The sequence below is a fragment of the Heptranchias perlo genome, chromosome 9 (genome assembly GCF_035084215.1).
Source record: "Heptranchias perlo isolate sHepPer1 chromosome 9, sHepPer1.hap1, whole genome shotgun sequence".
Lineage (NCBI taxonomy): Eukaryota > Metazoa > Chordata > Chondrichthyes > Hexanchiformes > Hexanchidae > Heptranchias > Heptranchias perlo.
In genome coordinates, this window is record NC_090333.1 from 61,997,090 (window position 1) to 62,021,437 (window position 24,348).

The 24,348-nt window shown below is 41.9% G+C and overlaps 1 long non-coding RNA gene across 2 annotated transcripts in view; it reads left to right on the top strand.

Moving 5' to 3' along the window:
* Positions 1–8,773, top strand: part of LOC137325042 (uncharacterized) — a 74,032-nt gene extending 65,259 nt beyond the window's left edge. For both annotated transcript variants that reach the window (XR_010963788.1, XR_010963787.1), the window contains 2 exons: positions 2,945–3,109; positions 8,316–8,773. This is a non-coding gene — a long non-coding RNA (uncharacterized lncRNA). The remainder of the gene's footprint in view (positions 1–2,944; positions 3,110–8,315) is intronic.
* Positions 8,774–24,348: the final 15,575 nt, after the last annotated feature.

The following is a 24,348-nucleotide window of genomic DNA, read 5'->3' on the forward strand; positions in this document are numbered from 1 at the left end:
CTTTACAGTAAGTATGCGGCAGCCTGGGAACACTGGATTTTTTCCCCTGTAGTAGTAAAATGTTCCCACCTCAATCAGAGCATTTGCAATGCTATAGTGAAGCAAAGTTGCATGAATCTGGGTAGGGCATTTAAAAATAATCACATTACAATATGGAACATATTAACTCAAACGACCCTCCTGGCTGCTGGACTGCATAATCCTAAAATAGCACAACCACATTAAGTACAAACCTGGCTTTCTTGAGTGTGGGTGGAATGTGTCTTGTTAATGTAGCTTCGAGCTTCTTTATGTGGGGTGTTCTCATGGAAATACATCAGTCAAGATGCTCCCAAACGAACATGGCATTGAATGAACCGTTTTTTTAAAAAAAAGAATTAAATGTTGGCACTTTCAAAATTGAAAACATTTAACATTAGGCTGGCCCAGGACCACTATAGGAGAGAACTGACTTCCAACCAGAAAATTCAGAGTGTTCAAGTCACTGACTCAATGATATTTGAACTCTTTGTGCATCATTGGTTGGGTTTTCCAAGTCCTTAGCCAGACCACGCTGGGGAGTGGGGACAAGGGGGAAAAAAACTGGCAGGACCACATCTTTCTCACAGCAGCACATTACTCCTCGTCTTGTTTCCAGAACATTCCTGCTGGCAGTCCTGGAGAACACCATGGTCAAATCTATCTTGTCCTCCCAGCAAAGAGAAGGAATAAGAAATAAAATGATTATTTTTTTTTAAAACTGGTTGATCTGGAAGGGAAAATGCTAATCCTGTTGTCTGAGCTGCAGCTGTGGTTGTGACCCAGAAGATTAACTGAAGAAATGACCTAAGCTCTTAATAATTAAAGAGTAAAAGAGACCATGTTGATCCATGCAGGTACACAGATGCAATCAGGGATAGAAATTATGATTTCCCACCCCTCCCCACCCACCCGTCCCCGGGAATAAATCTCATCTTCTGTTCAGTCAGAGCAGCAAATTTAGGTCAGGATATTTGAGCTCTGCAATGCCAGACAATCCAGGAGGAGATGCTCTATTTCACACACTCGCCCTCTAGACGGACTAGTTAAGACAGTTACCTCAATTTGGGACAGGTCACTGGCCATTCCCATGACAGATGCCTTTAGCAGTTCAAGGCCCCCGTGGATATCAGTGACAAACACAAACTGATCCCAGATTCACTTCTGTCACTTCTAGTTTGATGTCAGATTGTAAGCAGTGGAGGGGGGAGGCAGGGTTGGGGGAGTTCAGTGCGGGACTTAATGCCTGGGCAGTTGCTGAGAGCTAGAAAAGCTCTTTAATTTACGAATGACCCACTTATCGAACATTACCACTGGTTGGAAGAAAAGGACTGAAAATCCTTTCTTATCATTATTATCCTTATTATCTTTAGGGTTCATGAATCCTATGCACCAAGAAACAAATAAGTGCTTGTGTTTTAAGAGGACTTATTTTTATTTTGTTGCTTTTTGTAAGAAGAATTATTTGAATTTTGCTTTGGGTGTATTTCTGTAATATCATCCAAGAAAGCATTTTGTGTGTCCAATTTTAACCAATTTAAAATTAGAATACAAAGTCTCAATCCCTCATCTGTTTGCAAACAGGGCACCAATACTAACTAACAGTGTGTGGTTAGAATATGCATCTGATACAAGTGTATTTGCATTCTATTTGATCCAAGAAAAAAAATTAAGCCTATTCACAGTTTAAAAAAAAATCTGGAATCACACCAAAACATTTAAAGACAGGTTAGTATTTCCCATTTTATAACATATCATTCCACAGTTAATCACTAGATGACTGTAGTTTTTCACATTACTAATTATACTGCTGATTTCACAGAGACTATGGTTATAGGTTTCCTTGGTTTAGAACTTTAAACTCAGTCCGTGTATATACATTCGTCAAAACAAATCCACATCGTAGATCAAAATGCAACTTCCGAGTACACTCACTCAGACTACCTGTTACCCACTTCTTCCATACATTGGCTTCGAGATTCATTTCATACCTCCTAAGAAGACACATAATTATTAGTAATTAGTATGACGTAGCATGTTTTCTGGGGCTTTGATGCGGTGCGGGTTTTCCAATCATCTGGCCTCCAAGCAAGTGTCTGAAGGTCAGTTGAGCTGATTCAAACAAGGACTGAAACTTGACCTGCCGCAGAAGCCACAGTTGCCGGTACTCGCAAGAGATAGAGTTCAGTTGGAGCCATGGTGGTGAGCTGTGGGAATGAATCATTGGCTTTGCTACAATTGATTCCACTGATCAAAAAAAACCCTCAAATCATTAGCTGTTTCAACCTACAACTTTTAGCTTCCTCACAGGCTTGATTTGACATCTGCTCCGTAAGACTAAAAGATAACTAAAAAAAAGAAAGCTTTTACCACTTGAGGGCCACAAGATAATCATTGTTCATTGAGATGTCCTGCAAGAGTTTTTTTTTTAAATGTTGTTGAGAAAATAGTTTAGAGTATCACAGTATCTTGATTAACATGATGCTGCAAATTCCGTGCCTGCTATTTGCCTACAAGCAAACTGCCTTTTTCCAATAAAAACACCTTCACGGTGGCCATCTTTACCCATTATCATGGCCCACAGTCAACCAGATATCGCCATAATACCAGAAGATCACACCCTTGGCTAACCCAGCATCCATGTTGTAATCTATATATAGGTTTCCAAATAAGTTAAAAGCAATATACTGCAGTTGCAGGAAATCTGAAACAGCAACAGAAAATGACGGAAAATCGGCGTCTGTGGAGAGGAACAGACAAGTACGTTTCTGGTGCGGACTCTTCTTCAAAACAGCCAAGGGTTTCCAAAGATATTGACTGGGCTGCTGTGTGTTACAAGCATTTTCTGGGAGGTTTTTTAAGCTTTCAAAATGTTTCAATTACTGCAAAGTTGACCCACTCAGATTTCATTTCTTTATCTCCTCAGATTTCTACTGCAACCCTTATTCTTGACCACATAGGGTGGAGGGCTGTTGAGAGTGGACTTCTTTGCGGCCATGATCAACGCTATCCCTTGACTGGCCAGCAGGAGGTGCACTTCTGCAGACTGGGACTAGGAAGCAGACCTTCACCAGGAGGTCCATGTTTAACAGTAAGTAGTTCTATGTATTCAGTACTAGACATTCCTCGCAGCTTCTAAGAACTTTGGCTGCCCTGGAGCTCTAGCCTACATTAGGCATTATGCCACTAACACATACGTACAGGCTTCTCTCCAGATTCACAACACTATAAATTTCAATATCAGGGCACCTCTGCTTATACATTATATAAAATAGGTTAAACCAATCCTTCAGTTCAGCGAAATGTTTCAAAGTTCTGATTTCCACTGTAACCATTTGTTAAATCTAAGAGCTTACATGTTTAACATGCAAAATAGACAATCGGGCCCATTCCAAATTGGTTGTTCACAAAGACTTTCAACAAATTTCCACATCTTGAAAATCGCTCCCTCTCTTCCCCCATAAACGCTTTAATTTTGACGCTGACCAGGAAGGGCGATAATTCAATTTTGACAGAGTTACTTACTGCTTTCAACATATCTTTTAAGGACCATTTGGTGTCTGAGAGATCTTGGTTATGTTTTAATTGATTTGAAAGTCAGCCACTGATGCATTGTACCTAAATCTTCCTAGAAAAACAAGAAAGGGAAATTGCATTTTAAATCATCAACATGGCAGCTGCACCCATGCCAGACATGAACCTTTGGGTTACACGGTACGAGCAGCAGCCCCGTATTTCTCTCCCACGTGGAAAGCAACATTTACAGATAGCTACTTAAAGTTATGTTTCACCCCAATAGTTAAGGAGAGTATCCCTGTGTTTGTTGGATTTAAAGCCCCTATTCTGGCTGGAAGGAAGCAGACAAATCAAATCCTACTGTGATGACATCTTCGCCAAGCACTGACATCTTCTATTAGCCTCTGCACATGAACATTAGCGTTGGAACAGTGTCAAAGAGAAGATACCATTGAAATAAATGTGCCAGGCTCTGGTATTCCAAGTAAGGCCCTCGCCAATAGTGGGTCAACCCAGCACCTTTAAAAAGTCAAAATCTTTTTTTTTTAAATTAATTTAACCCCCCTTAAAGTAGGCATGTCATGTACAAAAGCATGTTGATAATTATTGTGAATCAGTTTTGCTTATTTTTCAGCAAACATTTAAGAATATATTAATTGTGTCAACTTGATCACAAGTTTTAAGTCAGAAGGCTGTGGATTCAAGCCCTTCTCCAGAGACCTTGAGTACATAACCTAGGTTGACGGTCCAGTGCAGCGCTGAGGGAGTACTGCACTGTCTGAGGTGCTGTCTGCCCTTTCAGGGGTGGGGGAGCAGGGCAGTGTAGGAAGGGGTGTGAAAGATCGTGTGGCACTATTAGAAGAGCAGAGCGTTCTGGTATCCTGGCCAACATTCCTCCCAACTACCACCACTCAAAACAGATTGACTGGCCATTTATCTGTGTGAGGGAAATGCTACCTGGCAATTGCCTGATGCATTTGCCAACAGAACAAAAGTAGTTAAGCATCAAAAGTAATTCATGAGACATGAAGCGCTTTGGAGCATCTTGAAGATGAGATAAGGCACCATTTAAAAGCAAGTTCTTTCCATCTATATTTGTGTTATTGCCGAGTTCATTTTTTTTAAAAAAAAAGGATTGATGCAGAGAATTCAGGCAGAACGTACATCTTCAAGGTTCTAGGTTGGGCTATATGCTGAGGAACTGCAAGGAAAAATTTATAGACCATAAGTGAACTGCCTTATTAACAGATGGGTGACAAAACTGTGAGCGAGTTGTGGTCAGCATCACTGGTAAGATGACAGTTCATATCCCACGGATCCTCTTGCGCACTATGTCTACATTTTATTTACATCTAACTTTAAACACAGAGTATGGTGATATGTTGGATTGCAGAAGGGATCCTGGGAATATCATTGAATTCTTTCCTCTCCTACTGCCTTCTGTATTCCATGACATAATCTCCTCAGCATGTTTCATGGATTGGCATCGTCACTCGCAGTAAGTGGTTTTCAAAGAGCTCTAGATCCCTGCCTGCCCAGCCCTGTTCTATTATTGTTCAGGGAATACTGTAGATTTCTTTTTAAAATGAAACATTATTTCAGTTTTTTGTTTTGCTTTTCAAATGAAATTGAACATCTTCCTATCTCCAGCAATTCAAAATAAAATAAAATGAAACAAACAAATATTTGCAACTCTGCAGCAACACTTAACACAAGAGACATTTTTCACGCACTTTTGTTTTATTATGATTTAAGCCTTGAAGTAACCACTATAACATTTCCCTTGTGTCTGGGTCACCCTAACCTTAAAGTCCATGTTGTGCAAGCTACAGCCCCAGCAATTCCTTTATAATTATACACAGAGCACAAACTAGATGAGTGGAAAATTGAGATCATCCCTCATAACAACCAAAATGGATGTAAACAACCCACTGCTTCAGTGCTATGTTGTGCTTTTCATATACTGCTCCTTATGGTCTTGTACAGTAATCTACACATGCACACATATACATGTACACACACACTTTTACAATGTACTATGTAAGAAAGGTGTAGTTACAGGGCATTTCATTGAACGCTAATGGTACTTTGCACAAAGTCAACATACTGGCCAGCTAGCTGCCATCTATGTCACAAATCCACCATGGAAGTCATTCTATTCTCTTTAAACTTCAATCCAATCCCCAGACAGATAAAGCAATTTTCTCCCACTTATTTTGCACTTAAAACCTGTTGGAAGTTTTTCTGTACTTAGCTGGACTGAGATGTGAAAAGACAACGTCCCCTTTGTTTACTTTTTGCTTGCTGCATGCACAGAGAATTTACAATTATTTAAACAGATGCCAAGTCGTAACGTAGAACCCAGAACCAGAGTCTGTCACACTAACCTACTTTACCATAAACAGGCTGTAATCACACAAAACAGCATAATTCACTAGTGCTGTGATCACCCTGTATTCCATCTAACCACAGAGAGCCAAGTTGATGAAAACTGCTGTGCATTAAATATTCTATATGGATTCTGGCTTTGTATGTACATTTTAAATACATCCTTTCAACGTCTGTATGATTAATCATCTGTTTCCTTTGTGCAGATTCCAGACTTATATCCACAGGCAATGCAGTGTATTATTCAAAAAGCATGCCATTTGAAAAGGAATTTCTTTGTAAGATGCTTTTCTTGCTGTCACCATTGTACATTTAATTGCCTTTTCTACCAAACTTTCCATTCTCAATAGCTGGATTTTTTTGGGGGGTGAAAAATATCTCTCAGTGAACGCAATCAATCATTGCCTCCTCACAGCTGCAACGACATTGTTAACACTTTAAAGATTATAATAGCAAGAGGTTTTTTTGCACCAAAACAGATTTCATAAATCCTAAAACAAGTTATTCAACTGCAGAAGAAATCGACAGAGGTTCTGTATATTCTCCTGGCTCTGAATTCTCACTGTTTTTGCAGATGTTAACTGATTAGACACCTTTGCTTCAGAAAACTGCAAAGGAACTGCACTCCGCAGACCAAGAATGATTTGGCCTCCTTTGCTAAAAGTCTCACAAATCCAGGATTTTTCCCATTTTAAATTCTATTTAATTTACTGGTGGTTTCAGGGAACATTCAACGCTGTCGGTGAGTTTGATGCTATTGGAGAAACCATCGACCGTTGATTGTACCTTGTAGCCAACCTCCTCCACCTGCCTTTGGGCTAGTTCAGGCCGTGTGGATTGGTCCAAAGTCTATTTGTTATGACAGATACTAACACGATCATTATAGATAATTTCAGGGAATGTGAAAAACAAGTCCCAGCAAAGGTCACAATCAACATTCATTGCTGTCGGTGGGTTTAACTATGTGGTAAAGCTCGCTGAACAATGAATGCAACTGTGGCCCAGATTTTAGCAACGGCGCCAATAGAATCGACATTGGACAAGGCAGAACTACGATAGCCAGTGATCCAAGGATGGGTTTGTACAAAGAAATTAGCCTTATTTAGACTTTACATTCTGGAATGTGTAGATAAGACATCAAAATCAATCTGTAATCTATTCATAAATTACCATGAATCATGTGATGATCAAACCCCTGTCTGGAATTGATAGACTATTTTCTGGGCATTGCAGCTTTAACACTGAAACCTGAATTTTTTTTTTTAAGTACTGTGCAGACTTCCTGAAAGCCTTGGTCTGTGCGACTGAGATACTCTGTTCAGTTAAGAAGTGTTGATAACAAAAGAGTAGTAAGAACACATCCCAAAGTGTACACATACCATTGTGAAAATGGCCGACTTGACAATCTTTCCAAATACTTCACCATTGAAAAGATAATAATTCCTGTTTGTTATAAGACAGATGTCATAAATTGGGATGGCTATTTGCCAGATGACTGTGTAGAAATAGCTGAATCCGCCTAAAGCAAACAAAGGTTCATTCAAGGAATTGAACTAAACATAGTATCTAAATAGTTGATCCCAGTTAGACCAGATCACAATCCTTTCCTTTCCGATCCGAGCCGTTTACGTCAGCTTTTGCCCGGCTCATGCTGAACTTGGTCTCTGCCCTCATGGTTGGTGTTCAATTCAGCTGTTGTGTCTGGCTTGCTCCCAGCTCACAAAGAGTCCAACCTCTTCTGTTTTCCACACCTCTCTAGTAATGTCGCATATAGTATTGGACGACCATTCCCGATGCCTCAAGAATTCCAGCTCACTTTGCAGAACGTACCACATCTTTTACTAAATGTTTTCTTTCACTGAGCTATATATTTTCATATGATAAAAATGTTACGGAAAATAAACTATGGATTTGTCTTAAAAAAAACTCTCCAGCTTCCCTTATTCTATCCATATGCCAGATGGCACTGTCATACACATCAGATGATGATAATGAAATGTTTGTGGTAACTTTTTAAATAGGCATACTGATAAAGAAAATGTGCTTTGCTGGTATTTGGAATAGTTTTAGGGTCTAGCTGCCAAAACAAATATTTAAAGTGTCAAACTGTATGATAGCACATTCAGCAGAGCTTACTCTGGGCTATTAGATCTGAGATACAATCGGGCAATCTTTCTAAATCTGGAATCATGTGAATCGCAATTTCATATTGTTTTGTTTTTCTATTAATGCGTGATGACTAACTGAAATAAATTCCATAAAACACGGCCGAGCTTACATTTCCCTGTCCTTTCCTGAAGATTGTTACTCTCAGTATTGTAAAGGGCTTTGGAATGTCCTGAGGTCATGAAAGGCGCTATATAAATGCAAGTCTTTCTTTTTTCCTTCTTTAGAAGAGTACAGCCCCCCAGGTTCCAGCAGCCACTCAGGTTCCAGCAGCCTTGAGATCTAGGACCTCATGCAGATGGAAATCAAGTGATCATAAATTCACTTGAAGCATAAGAAAATGAATCAGTTTGTTGGCTTACGTTTTGTGCCATTTTCAAAACTGTGAATCAAAAATGATGTTTTATTGTAAGCACCAGAGGCAGTTATGTGCAAAATGGAGAGATTTAACCGCTTTCTCGAACTTCATTAACACTTGGGTTTTCCCTGCTCATTCTCTGTGAACTGCTTTTATGATCATCCTTTTTGTAAAGCTTGCACTGTGGAAGAACGCTAAATTGTACATTAACTGTCAAGAGTCTGCCATTTTAATCCATCTTCTAATTTTTTAAGATTTTGTATATCAGTCAGAATTCCTATAAGATTGGAACAATTTATGGAATTCATTTAATTTTAACGACATTAAAAGAGATCAGATTTTAATTGGTTGATTGGGTGCAATGTTATTGTGAGCGTGATATGTTAATTTTCTTTTTTCTGTCTCCATTTTCCTGTGCTCCTAAAGGTGTTGTCTCACTCAGCTCTCTTTAGAATCATAGAATGGTTACAGCACGGAAGGAGGCCATTCAGCCTGTCGAGTCTGTGCCGGCTCTCTGCAAGAGCAATCCAGCTCGTTTCACTCCCCTGCCCTTTCCCTGTAGCCCTGCAAGTTTTTTCCCTTCAAGTACTAATCCAATTCCCTTTTGAAGGCCATAATTGAATCTGCCTCCACCACCCTTTCAGGCAGTGCATTCTAGATCACAACCACTCGCTGTGTAAAAAAGATTTTTCTCATGCCGTCTTTGGTTCTTTTGCCAATCACCTTGGGCTCAATTTTAAACTTAAATTACGGATGCATTGGGGGCGAGGGGGCGGGGGCTGCAAAAATGGCAAAAGTGCTGAGCAGGTTCAGAAGCTGGCTCCAACCCGCCGACTTCCGAGTTTCCCACAAACACACCTGTGTGCACGCAGGCATCCCGAATCTGGAAGTCCTGCCGGGATGATAGTTAAAGAACCAAATGTACCTCATTGAGGTACTCAAGGCACTTTACTGTGACATATTAGGTAGTTAGATCGATTTTTAAACATACCTGGGTGGCTTTCCCACGGCTTCTGATTCACGCCTGGTGAAACCAGGTGTGAAGGGCCGGATCAGGCAAAAATAAACAAAATAAATTAAATAAAAAACCATTGCACGAAATTAAAACACAAAATCAACCTACCTTTCCACCCTGCTCCGACGTCTCCCCCTCCAATGTCCCTCTCAGATCTTTCCCTTTCCACCCCCACCCCCTGCGATCGTCAGTTCCATCGCCGGGTGATGTCTCACGCTCTCTCTCTCTTTCTCTCCTCCTGCCCTCCGGCGTTGCAGCTCCTGTCAGCAGCCAGCCTGTCAATCAGGCTGGCTGCCGGGCGCAAAACCCGGAAAGACCTTTAATCACCATCAATTACATTGCGATCACGTCAGAAACGGTAAATTTTTCTTCAAATTCGCGTTTGCCACGCGCACCTTCACCACCGCCCTCCCCCACCCACTGCCAACCTGCCACCATTTCAAAATTGAGCCCATTAAATCTATGTCCTCTGGGTCTTGGCCCTTCTGCCAATGGAAACAATTTCTCTCTATCTACTCATTTAAAGTGAATGTTCTCGGCCTTTATGGCTCGAAGACTTTACTTGGGACAAGGGAGTGAGATATAAAATGCTTGCTGCTTAAAATCAAAGTCGCAACAAAAACTACATTCGCTGGCTTTAGTTTATTTTGTGTAAACGTTTGATTGATCAATCAGATTTTTATCCTTTATTTCCTAAAATGAAAATTATTCTTTTATTTTAATAATTTTTTAATTTTTTTAGTATCTCACTCAAGTGCCCATTAATAATGCCTTGACTTTAAGGCTTAGATTTTCCAATTTTAGTGGCGAGAGTAACTCATTTAAAATGAATGGGTTACCATCGGTGATACAATTGGAAAATCTAGGCCTGGTTGTCAGCAGACCATCCAATTGTGGAGAACCTTGCAGCATAGCCCAATCCCATCCTAACCAGTGTCCAGACACTTGGGTTTCCAGTTGGGAGTGGGAACACTGGGCAATTTTCAATTCCCAAACCGAGTGACATTGCCGCCAACTACAACGTGCCACCCGCTGGCCTGGTTGAGGTCAAATAACTCAGCCCCAGACTGGGGATTAAACCCGAATGTTCTCTGCCTTTATGGCTCAAAGACTTTACTTGGCACAAGGGAGTGAGATATAAAATGCTTGCCGCTTAAAATCAAAGTCGCAACAAAAACTACATTCGCTGGCTCTAGGTTATTTTGTGTAAACATTTGATTGATCAATAAGATTTTTATCCTTTATTTCCTAAAATGAAAATTATTTTTTCATCACATTCTTAAAACCTTCATTATGCAACAAAATATTTCAATTGTTTTCACAAATCATTTTCGATCAATTCTACTTTCTATTTGTTTGAATGACGTGGATTTGTTTTAAGTAACCATTGAATTGCATATATTTCCATTTATTTATATTGAAACTAATATAAAGTTTTACCGACTGACAATTTGGAACAAAGACAGTTGGCTAATTAGTTGTCTTCTCCATTAGTAGAAAAATAATCCAGCACAATAATAATAAAACAAAAATAATCAGCTTTTGGATACTGCAAAGCAATCAAAGTCTGACACAGGTAAAATGCCCATTACTACCTTAAGTTATCTAAAGGCAGGAGCAGTACTTGTACCCATACTTGTGACTGGATCCACTGTTCATCCACAATCCCAGACTGGGAAATATCGAGTCATCTCCAGAGCACAGCGTAGCTTGAAGCAAACAAAGTTAGGAGTGGTACAACTGCAATTCCATAAGGTACGATAAAGTTTGAAGCATTAGCAGAGAGAACACATCGGTGTTATTCAGGATTGTTCCATCTGCTGTAACGTTTCGTGGTAGAGAAGAATTTATTTCTAAAAAATCTTCATTACCATTTTAAAAATATTTCTATTTTACTGAAAGGTAGTAAACATATGTTGAAGTACACCAGCCTTCAGAGTCAGCGGGTGATTGGATTTAATGGTACATGCACTGTTAAAACGTGGTCTTGCAGCCCATCATCACCATTCACCATGCTCACCGAAGCACGGCTAGTTTTAGGTGTGAAAATGGCAAAATGTGGACTATTAACTGTGTGAACAGGTCGCATTTTCCAGTATTACAAAAGTAAATGAAAGGTCAGAATAACGAGACTGCAACAACCTAATGTCTCCATGTTCTTGATTAAGCTGAAATGGAACAGCAAAGTTATTGAGTTATTTGTCCTGCGAACTGACACACTTACTTCAAGGGATTCTTTTTGTGGTGTACTCATAATTCAGTGTGACCAAGGCTAAAAAATGCTTACAGTCAGCAGCATATCATACACCATTTAATTTCTAAACATCAAGTGCAAATCTTATACAAAAAGAAACTCTCTGAAAATGTACATCACTATATTACCATAGAGATAGAGCAAGAAAGATCGTGCATCGAGTACATATATCACACTTCAGGCATCACAGTTCAAAGTGAAAAAACTAAGAAATGAAGGCAGTTATTTCATGCTGTTTTTTTCTGATGTAGAGCTGGAAATTGACAATCCCCTCCCAATCTGCAAACTTCCTCACCAACAATTGAACTTCTAGTTGGTCTCAGAATTTAGACGATGCAGACTCTGTGACCTTAAAGGGGCAGGCTATCTTAAAAGTAGCTCCAGATTAGCAGCAGAGTAACAGATTACTCATTACATGGTATGACATTCTTTTGTCATACAAGCAGCATATCATCCAACTTACAGTGAGCAATGCCACGAGAAATCTGCTAGTGTATCATTATAGCTTTTTAGTCTTTTAAAAATTATATTAATTAATTGAATAGGGTGTGACATGCAGTTTGTTAAAGCTCTCAGTGTCAGATCTAATTGCTGCCAGAATTATTGATTCTTATCTACTATCTAGCTACAGTATAGCACAGTCCTCCACAGCAGTGGCAGCTGGCATGTGTACAGAATTATTGATGCAAAAACAATGACAAGCTTTTCTTGGAAATCAGTCCAATTTTTTTTCGCATTACATTTAAAAAGTCACATATTGGGAAAAAAAATTGGGAGACAGAACATATAAGAAAACTCCAGTACCTTTACTGTGGGAGGTTGTCTGAGAGAGTCTGATCTTTGAGCAAGTCTGTTTTCTTCTGGGTAAACGCTTCAGCCTGTAAGTTGCTGCTTAATAAGAAACGATTCCCTCGGATCAGAGAATCTATCGCACTCACATCCTGGATCACAGGCAGTATCATTCTGCCTACTTTACACTCGAGACTTTTAGTTTGAAAATGCAGTAAATCATACAAGGCAGCACAATCAGCTGAGCGCGGTAAACCCCACTCACCAGTCACATGTACAGAAAGCAGCCATTCTTCAGAACAAAGTAAGAACTGAAGGATTTGTCTTTAACATTAATTTAACCAGTCAGAAAATCGTGCACAGAACATGCCCAAAGTTCTGACGTGCGCTCCCGATGGGCAAAACTCCTCCCGTCCGAGGCGTGAAGTCAGAAAATTGCCCCTTAAGTGTTGACCTCCAGCCTTAAGCCACAAGTTCTTGCCCCTTCGCAGAAGAAGGGATGAGGGAGAGGAGCCAAGGTAGGCACTGTATGTATGCAAACTACACATTTTTAATCACATAAAATAAACATTGGCCAACTGGATGCCTTTTGAAAGACAAGCCTCTTTAAAAATATATGGAGTGCTATGGCTTAAAAAAAAAGAGGAAAGCAAGAATTAAATAAGACAGAAATTCCAACTGGAATTCAAATCACAAACATGATAAACATTAACTTCTTTCATTTGTTTTTACATTTGAGTTCCCCAAGTTTATCTTCTTCCAGCCCAGTTACAACCAATCATCCTCCTTCAGTCAGCAGGATGAGCTGGTCTGTTATTTTAAGCAATGAGCTTCTTCTGGTCACCAAGAGCTGGCTGGCAGGAGCTATAATTCAAACTAAAGAGGTCAAACAGATTGCAATCACTCTCCCGCCCTTCCCCCCCTCTCCCCCCCCTCCCTCTAAATGGAGCACTTACTTCTGTGTGTTATTTAATCTAGAGGCACTGATCTGAGTCCAGACAAAACAGACCCAGCTCAAAGATACACAAGTTCAAGTGCAAGGCGGCCCAAAGACTTGAACTCCCAGCATTATATCTGGGAGTCAAACATTCATGACTGAGCTGCCAGCTTGAAATAATTCATCTCAGCAACTCATTGTTAAACATGTTCAGGCAACGGAATGATGCGGAGTCGAGGTTCAAAATTGGCTGAGACTGGATTAGATAACTTCTATTCCTTTAAACTATTCAACTTTGGTGACTGAATTCAGTGTAGATTTTATAATGGTACAAAAAGCACTGTTTCACTGAAAACAGGCCAACTCCTATAATCCATTGTAAAGGCCATTACGCCTACAGAAAGGAATTTAATATGTAGGATAACCGTGCAGATTCTTAATGTCCTGGATTTGCTTTACCACTTACTGCTGGAATGTGACCCGAACTCCCACTGAAACACAGCAGACGAGAAGTCGAAGAGTCACGTTTCATAGTTGTGCAGTTTCTTGTTTGAACTTTGCATGCGCCTGCCATTCAGGAATTTTCCTACAGATAGGCGACAGCAATCTGTCGGGGTAGTTGTAAAAGACAATACAGTTGCAGACTGACTGCAAGTGCAACTCTCGGTTGACAGTGCTCACCAAAAGTTAGCTAACTCTCTGAACAACGCAGCACGGATTCTTTGCCCTTGCCTTTTAAGAATTTCATCACTGGGAGGAAGTTCTTTGCTAACACAGACAGTTGGACCTTAATGAACGATAAGCACCAGCCACGCAACCGAGGGAACAGATCTGTGTCTGGTTCTGCCCCGAGGCATGTGTCTGCCAAAGTAATAAAGACAGCCCTAGCAGAAGCACATCTGGCAGATGCCTGCTTCTTTGCATTTTGCTTTATCTGTGAGCATTTGCCCCTCTCGTATTTTGCACAAGATTATACGGCCCTGCAGAAACGTCCCCTCCTTCATCCGTTCTGTAATTGCTAAGGCAAGTGTTTACTAACTATAATCCGGTCACTTGTGTAAATAATCCGCAGCGAGATACAGCAGCCTGGTAAATGCTGCTGGGTGTACTTCCGAGGGCGAAGAATTAACGGTCAGAGGAAGTGCTCAACACCTGCAGCGCGGCAAAGGATTCCTTATACAAAGGGCATATTGAGCAAGACAGATTTAAAGAGACAGAGCCCCTTTGTGTGGCCGCATAAGTTGCACATTGTTAAAAAGGGTCAGACCTCAAGCCCACATGGCAGTCTTGCCTTTTTCACCATTCTTCATTAAAAAAAAAGACAAATTCAATGAAATAAGCTCGAGGAACCAAGCAGTGACTGAGATAAGGTAATGACTCCCCAGAATGCCTGTGGATAATAATTATGTCGCAGCATTGCTGTTAAATATTCATTGTTTGGAGGGCTTTTACTGGTACATTTTCCATGGAAAAACCACAAGTATGGAGTGCATTCTAGGGAAGGGATTATAGTACAACAGACACTATAGGGGAAAGTTTAACCCCCCAGTATGGCGGGAGAGGATTGGGTTGGGGGGCGGGGATGGCGGTTAAATTCTTAAAAATCTGAAACCCGCCGTGAACGTGCCCAATTCCGGTTTAACCGGGGCGGGTTGGGGGGTGGGGGAACGGGTGAGTAACCTGCTCACGAGAGGTGGGTCAGTAATTTAAATCCGTTGATGAGGCTGCGTGCCTCAGATTTTAGCAGCCATTTACATTTAATGGCTGTGGGCCAGATTTCCCAGGGCTGGAGAAACCCGGCAACTAAAGGGAGGCGAGAATGGCCGGATCCAGCAGTTAAATGCTTTTTATAGCACTGCCTGTGAGCCGGGAGGAGCAGGAGTGCTCCTTCCCCCAGCCCCCCCAAGCTAACCTGCCGCGATCGGCCTCCCTCCCTGCGATCTCCGGACCGACCCCCGATCTCCAACCACCCCCCCCCCCCCCCCAACAACGATATCCCCCCCCCCAAATCTCTTCCCAACCTCGTGATCTCGTCTCCCCCCCACAATCTCTTCCCTCCTCTCCGTTCCCCGGCTGCCAACATCCCACCTTACAGCCAGCTAGCCTCCCCGTCATTAAATTCGGCAGGACCTCCGCGTTCCATACTTTCGGCTTTTCCAGCCGTCACAAGTCCTCCCTGCTTCCTCACCAACTCCCTATAAATATCGAGGCCTATGTTTATGCCTTCACCAAATTCATGTGCAATTTTATGGTGCACCATCAATATGAATCTTCGACAATCATCTCTGTGTATATAATTTACATTGGAGTCGATTTTCACCCGCCAAAATCCACGATAATGGGGCAGTAAAGGCATTAAGTTGGAGTCGCCAGGCTTACCGGCCTCAGTAACCCCGACTATCGGCCCGCTGTGGCCTTCAAGGTCCTACCGCTGGGCAGCCAAAGCAGCTGCCTGTTTCAGGCATAGAGTCATAGAGTCATAGAGTTATACAGCACGGATAGAGGCCCTTCGGCCCATCGTGTCCGCGCCGGCCATCAGCCCTGTCTACTCTAATCCCATATGCCAGCATTTGGTCCGTAGCCTTGTATGCTATGGCATTTCAAGTGCTCATCCAAATGCAGTAGGCCCCCTTTTAATATGACATACCTAGGACCCCAACTGCCATTTTAGGATAGAACTGGTTGTGCACATTCTGACCATCCCACTGGCGACAGAGCTGAAGAGGCCCTGCAGAGGTAAGTTCTAAATTATTTTTGTGAGGCAGAAGGAGCAGGTGTCCTGGGCAGATGCTTGAAACCCCCTTTAGTCCCCAGTGAGCAAAGCAGGCTGTGCCCGGCTCAGAATTCTTCAGCCACCCCTTCGATCGCCAACGACGGATAGGTATTAAATAAAAATAAGCCTATATGTGGAGCTAGGAGGAACAAGAATGCAAATAGGCCAAGGCTAATCTCTGCCCCAAGATGGAGAAGAAGCTGCACCATTAAATTCCCCAGATTATTTCCCCTTCCCCTCAAATGAAAGAATATATCCTCAACACAGACCTTAAAACAGAATCTCCTGTTCACGATTCTCCAGGGGAGAGATTCCTGCTCCATACTGCTCTAGTCGTTTGTGGCTCAGGGCCCTACTAATGTAATCTATACGATTGCTGGAAAAAGGGATTAGATTTTTCTTGAAATTGAAGCTCTAGATTTCTTGGAGGCACTCTGAGCATCTCCTTGTGATCTTTGCTCCCAGCCTCTGAGTGTAATTGTAACCAGCCCTCAGTAAAGGCTGTTGCAAAATCCAGGGCCAACTCTCAGATTGCCCCATAATTGACCCATCAGGTTTCCCTAACTGACGCTATAGTCTGCCTATGTTCCGGCTTCTGTAGACTTTCCCCATGGCTACGACTTCAAACTTCCCGACACGGTCAAACTTTCAATGCTTCGGACTTCCTACAGTAAGGCACTGTAGGATTGTTGGATAAAGATAGTCTGGGCTTCCCCATAGTTAACACCCCTGATGTCCCCAACTTCCTGCGATAATGCTCATTTTTCCCCCAGTGGACACTCGAAGGCTAAACCTGGCAGACGTTCAGCACTTTTATGCATTTTTGAGTCACCATTTTGTTCCAACTGGAAACCCTTATGAGATTCAGTTATTTATACAGCAAGGAATGTTTCATCAGTGAAGTCTCTCACTGGCAAGAATGTCATTGCTGACACTACAGCAGCATGCGATCCTCGGCCCAGTTGCTGCCTCACAATGATTGATGGGTTACAGGAATTTGCACTGCTGCTGTTGAATGGAATATTACACAAAAAAAGACACTTTGTGTTGTGCAGTCCAGTTCAATGATGTCAAAGAATACCAAATAAAATGTAGTTTTATGGTACAAATAAATTACAACACGCTGAGCAATTAGATATGACAGATATCCCACTCATGAGAATGAGCTCAGTGACTTTTATCCATGGGTAATTAGGGCATCACAGTTCCATGTACATGAAGGTCTATTTGAAAAATCACCAATTCTGCTGAAGGCCAAAATTGAGCTTTTTAAACAAATATTTATTCCAGTCCTGCGTCACCAAGCCAAGTTGCGACTGGCTCAGTTCTTCCGCCCAGATCTTGATTCATGACTAATGGAGAATGGAATACAGTTGTCTTTCAGTTTATACTATACAAGAGTTAAAAGAAAATCAACCTTCATCCTGATTTATTAGCTTATTGCGAAGATGTTTATGAACCAATTTTTGAAGTGTTTTACAATAAAATGCTGCTGTTATTTCACTCTGTCTCCCATTGGATCATTTTGGGTGAATATTTCTCAGGACTATTGCATGAGGAACCAATAGATGCTCTGTCTGTCTCTAAAGAAACAGGCATTATAAAAGTATCTTTCTATTTGGATGTCATTCCACAGGTTCTGAAGTATCCCTCTGCCACATTTAAAATATCATACCATACAACCTTGATTTCCACTCTTCATGAAGCAAATGCTCTTTGTTTCTCTTTCCCAACCCTTTTCTGCTGTTCTCTGAAATGAATGGTCAATCTGGCAGGCCGAACCCCTACTCCAGTGTAGTGTATTAAGTGTAGATCATCAGATTCCCTTTGTATCTTAAATTAACACCAACCTGTTACTCATTACAGCCTTGGATTAACACATTTAATGGCCATTTGGTTATTGCGCTCAAGAATGACTCTGAGTAACGTCTTCACTATTCATACCATTCCTTCAGCCTGACTTTCAAAAGTGAAACACAACGATGTGTTTCTTCAGTCCCAGCCATTCTAACTTTACCCAATCGATTCACGGACATCCTGCGTTGTTGTCCCAGCTGCTTGAATGGAGAACGTTTAAAAATAGCACAGTGCAGCCTAGTGGACAAAGTGCAGTGTTCACGAGGAACATCAATGAACATCAAAATCTACTGTAGGTCCTATACTTCAAAGGCTGCCATCCAGCTGCACAAATACATTCAAACCAAGGAAATAACTTCAAATTAACTTGGTGGGGATCTTTCGAAAAGAATCTGGGGGCTTTTTCTTCTGTGCAAACATAATTACTGAAACAACAAAGCGCTGTATTCTAAATATATATTAAATAGTTTCAGACCGGTTGCACACTGCCCAGCATCTCGAAATGTATTTCTGACTGAAGTGATACATGCGTGAATGTTTCAAAGAACTTTACTGTAATCATCATGACTCTACGACCACAAGCCTTTGCAGTACAGCTCGGAGAGACTTTTAGCCAGAATTCTCTGGCCAGTCTGATTCTTCGGGAGTTGTGAAATTCAGTGTTAGTGGATATGCAAGATCGTCCCACAAAAAAAATAAAAATCAGGAACATTGCTTCGGTGAAAAGGGGAGGGGTGGGGACAAACAAGGAGAGAAATGGCAGCCTCCCAGATTCCTAAGCGACTGACTGTCCCCCTTGTGTAGTGGTATAAACACAGTTACATTGTGGATTCACACCTGGTAAAAATGCGGGGTAGAATTTCATTGAGAAAGGCCATAGGGTGGCTGGTGCGAAATGGATACACAGGAACAATAGTGGGATGGCCTATTGTGATTGGAGCTGAGGCGCATTGTTGGGACGAAGGAGAAAAAGCTTTACTCTTATGCTATGCCTGATCTGGGAGTGCTTGATGCTGACACCGAGTGGCTGAAATGGAAAACATTTCCAGTGGTAACATGCCTCATTTTGATGCGCACAAACAGCGTATATAAAAAATAATTTCATTCTGTGTACTCCTGACGACAGGAAGTGGATTGAGACTACCCCAATATATTTAACTTGACACCCTCACAGCCAATAGGGAGAGGAAACTTCCATCACATCAGTCTGGGTTGCAATCAAACCAGGTTCCAGTACCAATAAGGGCTGCAATTTAATCCACTTCACCAACTAGTCGGCATTTTCAAAGACTTTTCCAGTATTCCGCCAACCCCATATCTCAATCTGTATGCAAGCTTAGTTATGAGCTGATTTTTCTCAAAAACATGTTCAAGCATCAGAGTCCAGCAAATGGAGAGGAAAAAAAAGCATTAAAAAAAAGAAAATCCAAGCCTAGAACCAAAAATTGCAGAGACACACACAACATGGCTGCACTTTCCATCCATCTATGTTGGGAAGGGACTGCAGACAGTACACGGTAGTACAGAATTTGGTGGTATAATAAATCCCATTCTGATCAGTTTTCTGCCGTGAGCCTTTGCCCCTCTGTTCCTACAATCTATTCCAATGCAAAATTACAATTAAACATAGATGTTTTGGTCATAAATTCATATAAATTGCCAAAGAGCTACAAACAACAGATTTAATTATCAAAACTGAAAGAAAACCATGAAACTAAACCTTAAGTGTAAATCACTTGACGATTGTTTTTTTTGCAAAGAAAAATTAACATGGGTTCCTGCTGAAGAAATAGTTTGCGCTGCTAATAACAGGGTCTTCATGGATTTGGGCCAAAAGCTGAACTTACTGAACAGGTTTGGGCCAATCCAAAACCAATCATACTCTGCCCTTTTAAGAAGAGCTCTTTAAAGTGTACGACCCCTTCGTGTAAGATTAAATCAGTAGCAGTGAAGTAGCTTTAGAGGTTCTTAGCTCGAAATGAACTCAACGAAACCCATTGAATCTGGCACGGAGCTAAACTATGACCATACTTGCAACACAGTGCAACGCTGAAAAAGTACCTCTCTATAAAACTGCCTTTTGTAGCCGTAAAACAAGAGCAGCGATTGTGATGGGTATGTAGCAGAGATGGCGTACTTAGGAATCTTCCACAGCTGCACGCAATTCGTGCCCAGATTAACTTGAGCATCAACAATCCCCTCCCATCCTCCCCTGAAGGTCATGACCTCTGCTGGGGTGTGGTACTACAAGTATTGACAGCCCCACGGCACCCCACAAAGTGGCCATCCTTCGCATTCGCCAGATAGGCAGTGAATGCTGGCAGGCTATTTGAGCATGAGAGACCTCACAGCCACGCCTGAACCTGATCTCTCCTGATATTCACATAAGAATCATAGAATGGTTGCAGCTCTGAAGGAGGCAATTCGGCCCACCGAGTCCATGCCGGCTCTATGCAAGAGCAATCCAGCTAGTCCCACTCACCCATCCTATCCCCGTAGCCCTGCAAATGTTTTCCTTTCAAGTACTTATCCAGTTCCCTTTTGAAGGCCATGTTTGAATCTGCCTCCACCATCCCCCTCGGGCAGTGCATTCCAGATCCTAACCACTCGCTGTGTAAAAAAGTTTTTCCTCATGTCGCCTTTGGTTCTTTTGCCAATCACCTTAAATCTATGTCTTCTGGTTCTTGACCCTTCCACCAATGGGAACAGTTTCTCTCTATCTACTCTGTCTAGACCCTTCATGATTTTAAATACCTCTATCAAATCTCCTCGCAACTGTCTCTGTTCCAAGGAGAACAAGCCCAGCTTCTCCAGTCTATCCACGTAACTGAAGTCCCTCATCCCTGGAATCATTCTAGTAAATGAAGCACTTTCCAGCAATCAGGAAAGGGAACCCTCATTGATTAGTTTTCCCTTCCAAAGCCCAGGGGTGCTGAGGGTCTCCCCACATCTAAATCAGTCTGGGGATCAAATCCAGGAGCTTCTGAACGACATGGTGAAACATCATTTCACAGGGTACAGGTGCACCAAACCTTCAGAGGTGCTGAGCTTAGGCAATTTTCTTTTATTCTCCCTGCGGGTACAGCTGATTCTTTACTGCTCCACTGTACTTGGAAGTCGATTGAATACCTGGCGAAACTTTTAACTCATTAAACAAGCTCAGATTCAACCTGGCCCAAACAAACCCGAGTCAAGTTCTGTTGGATAAGCTTCCTCAGCCTGCAGCACACCAGCTCCTATAATTTCAGCCCATCACTGACATTATGAGGTAACATTGCAATGACAACTGCAAAGGGAAGAGATAAAGGGTTACACCCAATGAAGTAAATGGAAAAGAAAATTGGGCGGAGTTGCCGATATGCTAGTGCCCAATTTGTGCTACCACCTAATAGCCATTTTACCCCCATAGACCTTCATAGGTGAGCTACCAAAACGAGTGATAGGGCCCCACAAGGTATTGAAGCCAGATTAATAATATTGAATGAGGCAGATGGCCGACAACCCTCTGTCCTCATTAATAACATCACTAAAATTGAGACTCATTATGTCACAGAGGGATGGCGCCACAAAAATGTCTGCTCCAAGGCCATGTCTATTCATCAGTCTTCATGCAAAAGCAGGGAAACAAGGGGCAACAGATACCTTGGTAGCTGTACAGATACCTCCCTTCATAAGATGTATGATTAGGAGACAATTTGGTAGAATATACTTGTCCTTGGAAACTAAGGCCTTAAAGTTCAGATGGGTGCATTTTTGGCCATGCCGGGGGCGCAGGCTTCAGACCCTGCGCTGGAATGGTGAGGCTCAAAGGGCCCCCCCTGACATTGGGCCTTCGGCCTCATAATGGAGCCGGCGAGGCGCAGCAGCCAGTTGGCAAAGAGAAGTGCAAGATCCAGCTGCTGCTAGTGTCGCAGCGGCCCTCAGGTAAGTGGGTCTGGGGGATCAGGCCCGGGACTGGGGCAGGGGATCAAGGAGGCAGGTGAGCCCAGTGAAGGGGAGGAGGTCGGAGGTCAGGAGCGGTGGCGATCTTTCATTAATTGTGCTGTCGTGGGAAGCACTCCTGCTCTTCCAGGCTCCACATTCAGGTAAATTAATGGGAAAAAAAACAACTTACTTTGTGAGTCACAGGTGATCCCAAGGGCTGGTTTCCCTGATTGCAGCCAGTATTGGCGAGGGCTGCATCAGGACAAACCAATCTGGAAGAGGGGGCCTCAAACAGTAGTTAGGCCCCTTATTTGCATATACAAAGGACCCAACGCCTGCTTCAGGCATGGGTAAAGGACGCCTATTTCTCTCTATCCCAATGATAGGCGACGCACTTTCGCCCAGAAATGCATGGGCGCTTCCTGCCCGCCATACTGGGGGCTTAGTAGGCTATTTAGCGCTCGAGAAACAGACGCTCATTTGGCTGAATATTTGTTTTTATTTTTAAAACAGGTATAACGGCTAAAGACTTGTAGTAAAAACCCTTTTTAAAAACTTTCAAAAACATGAAAACCCAAAAATCCAACTTGTGATTTCAGGCTCCAGTAAACGCACAATTGCCTCGAGGCACAGACTCCGCTCTCCCTAACCACAGGCTAGTGATCTTAAATGCTGTCATACGTTAACCATTAACAACATAACTTACATCAGTTGTAGGCATTCCATTAGCTATGTTGGCCCATTTGACCTTAATTTAACCTCAGCACCATGGGTGATATGCTCCAATTTAACCAAGAACAAGATTATAAACAAAAGGCTAACCAAAGTTCAGGTGAAAAATAGGTCAAAAGTGGCCTGGATAAGATTGAAAGCGCACAAAACATAAAGTATCTTGTACATACTCTCACAGGACAAGATTCTAAAAAATACATCAAATAATCCAAAATGACATTCCAACACTTGCATCTTACAATAGGTCAAAATTTTGATGGCAGAATTCTATGGCACTGCATAATAGACTTTATACCACGATACTAAATAGAGATGGCACAAAATAAGTTGCCGTTATACACTACCCCTTAGCAGTGATGCTAATGTTCAACACTCAGGACAGTCAGGGGAAGGAAACCTCCCATTAAAGCAAACATCCAGCATAGTCAACAGCATTTCATTTCATATCCAGGATTGCCCCACAACCAGCTCGGTGATGTCAGACCAGAGACCGTATACCTGAATGTCAGAAGCACTGTTGGCTACACACCTTCCCTATTCATTCGCAGAGAGCAGCACTTGTGCAATTACTCACAATCAGCCAGGCTTTGGACTAGTCTTAAATCCTTCACCCAGCATGCTACCCATCAAACACACCTGAGGGAGAAGTTAAACCACAGCGATTGATTGAATAAAACTCTGTCCTGCTGTTTATTTAGTGACCCAGAAATTGTATTCTGCAGGACCACAAACAATCGCTCAAACACATATACCATTTTATTATGTGTTACCTGGTGGACGTATCCTGTGCATTGTTGTGCTACTAAACATACTTACTGGATAAGTTTTCCTGAAAAATTCTTGTAGTTCAGCTTTAATATGCAGCATAATAGCACTGTGTTCCTGGAGAGATACTTTGTGGACTATTTGGTAAATTAAGCAATACTATTCCAGTGCTCCTGGATTTATTTGGGAAATTCCAGTGAGTTTAGAAATCCCATTTTATCAAACACAAGAGCCTCACACATTATACTGTGCACCTTTGGCCCTCTATAAGAACTGATTTTATTGAGGCGTACAAGATCGTGAAGTGTGGAGAAGATAAATCCGGAGCATCACTTCAAGTTAAATTGCGAGAGTCAGACAAAGGCTCCCAGGTTTAAATGAGTAAAAGGCCAATTTAGACGTATCTGGAAGTTTTTCTTCATACAAGAGTGGTCAACACATGGATTGGACTCCTGAATAAAGGGGTGGTGGCAATATCCATGGAATCATACAAGATCCAATTCAATGCTGCAATGGGGTGGGGGCTGTGGTGGAGACTTCAGGGCTATGATGAATCAAATGGCCTTTCTCTTTATTAGTGATCTTGTTTCATAGGTGACAAACAGAATTTTAAAATACATTAAAGAAAGAAAGAACTTGCATTTATATAGCACCTTTCACAACCTTAGGACATCCCAAAGCACTTCACAGCCAATAAAATGCTTTTTTTGAAGTGTAGTCACTGTTATAATGAAGGATACAGGCTATTTACACATAGTAAGATCCCACAAACAGCAATGAGATAATGACCAGATAATCTGTTTTAGTGATGTTGGTTGAGAGATCTCTAAATATGGACCAGGAGACCGGGGAAAAC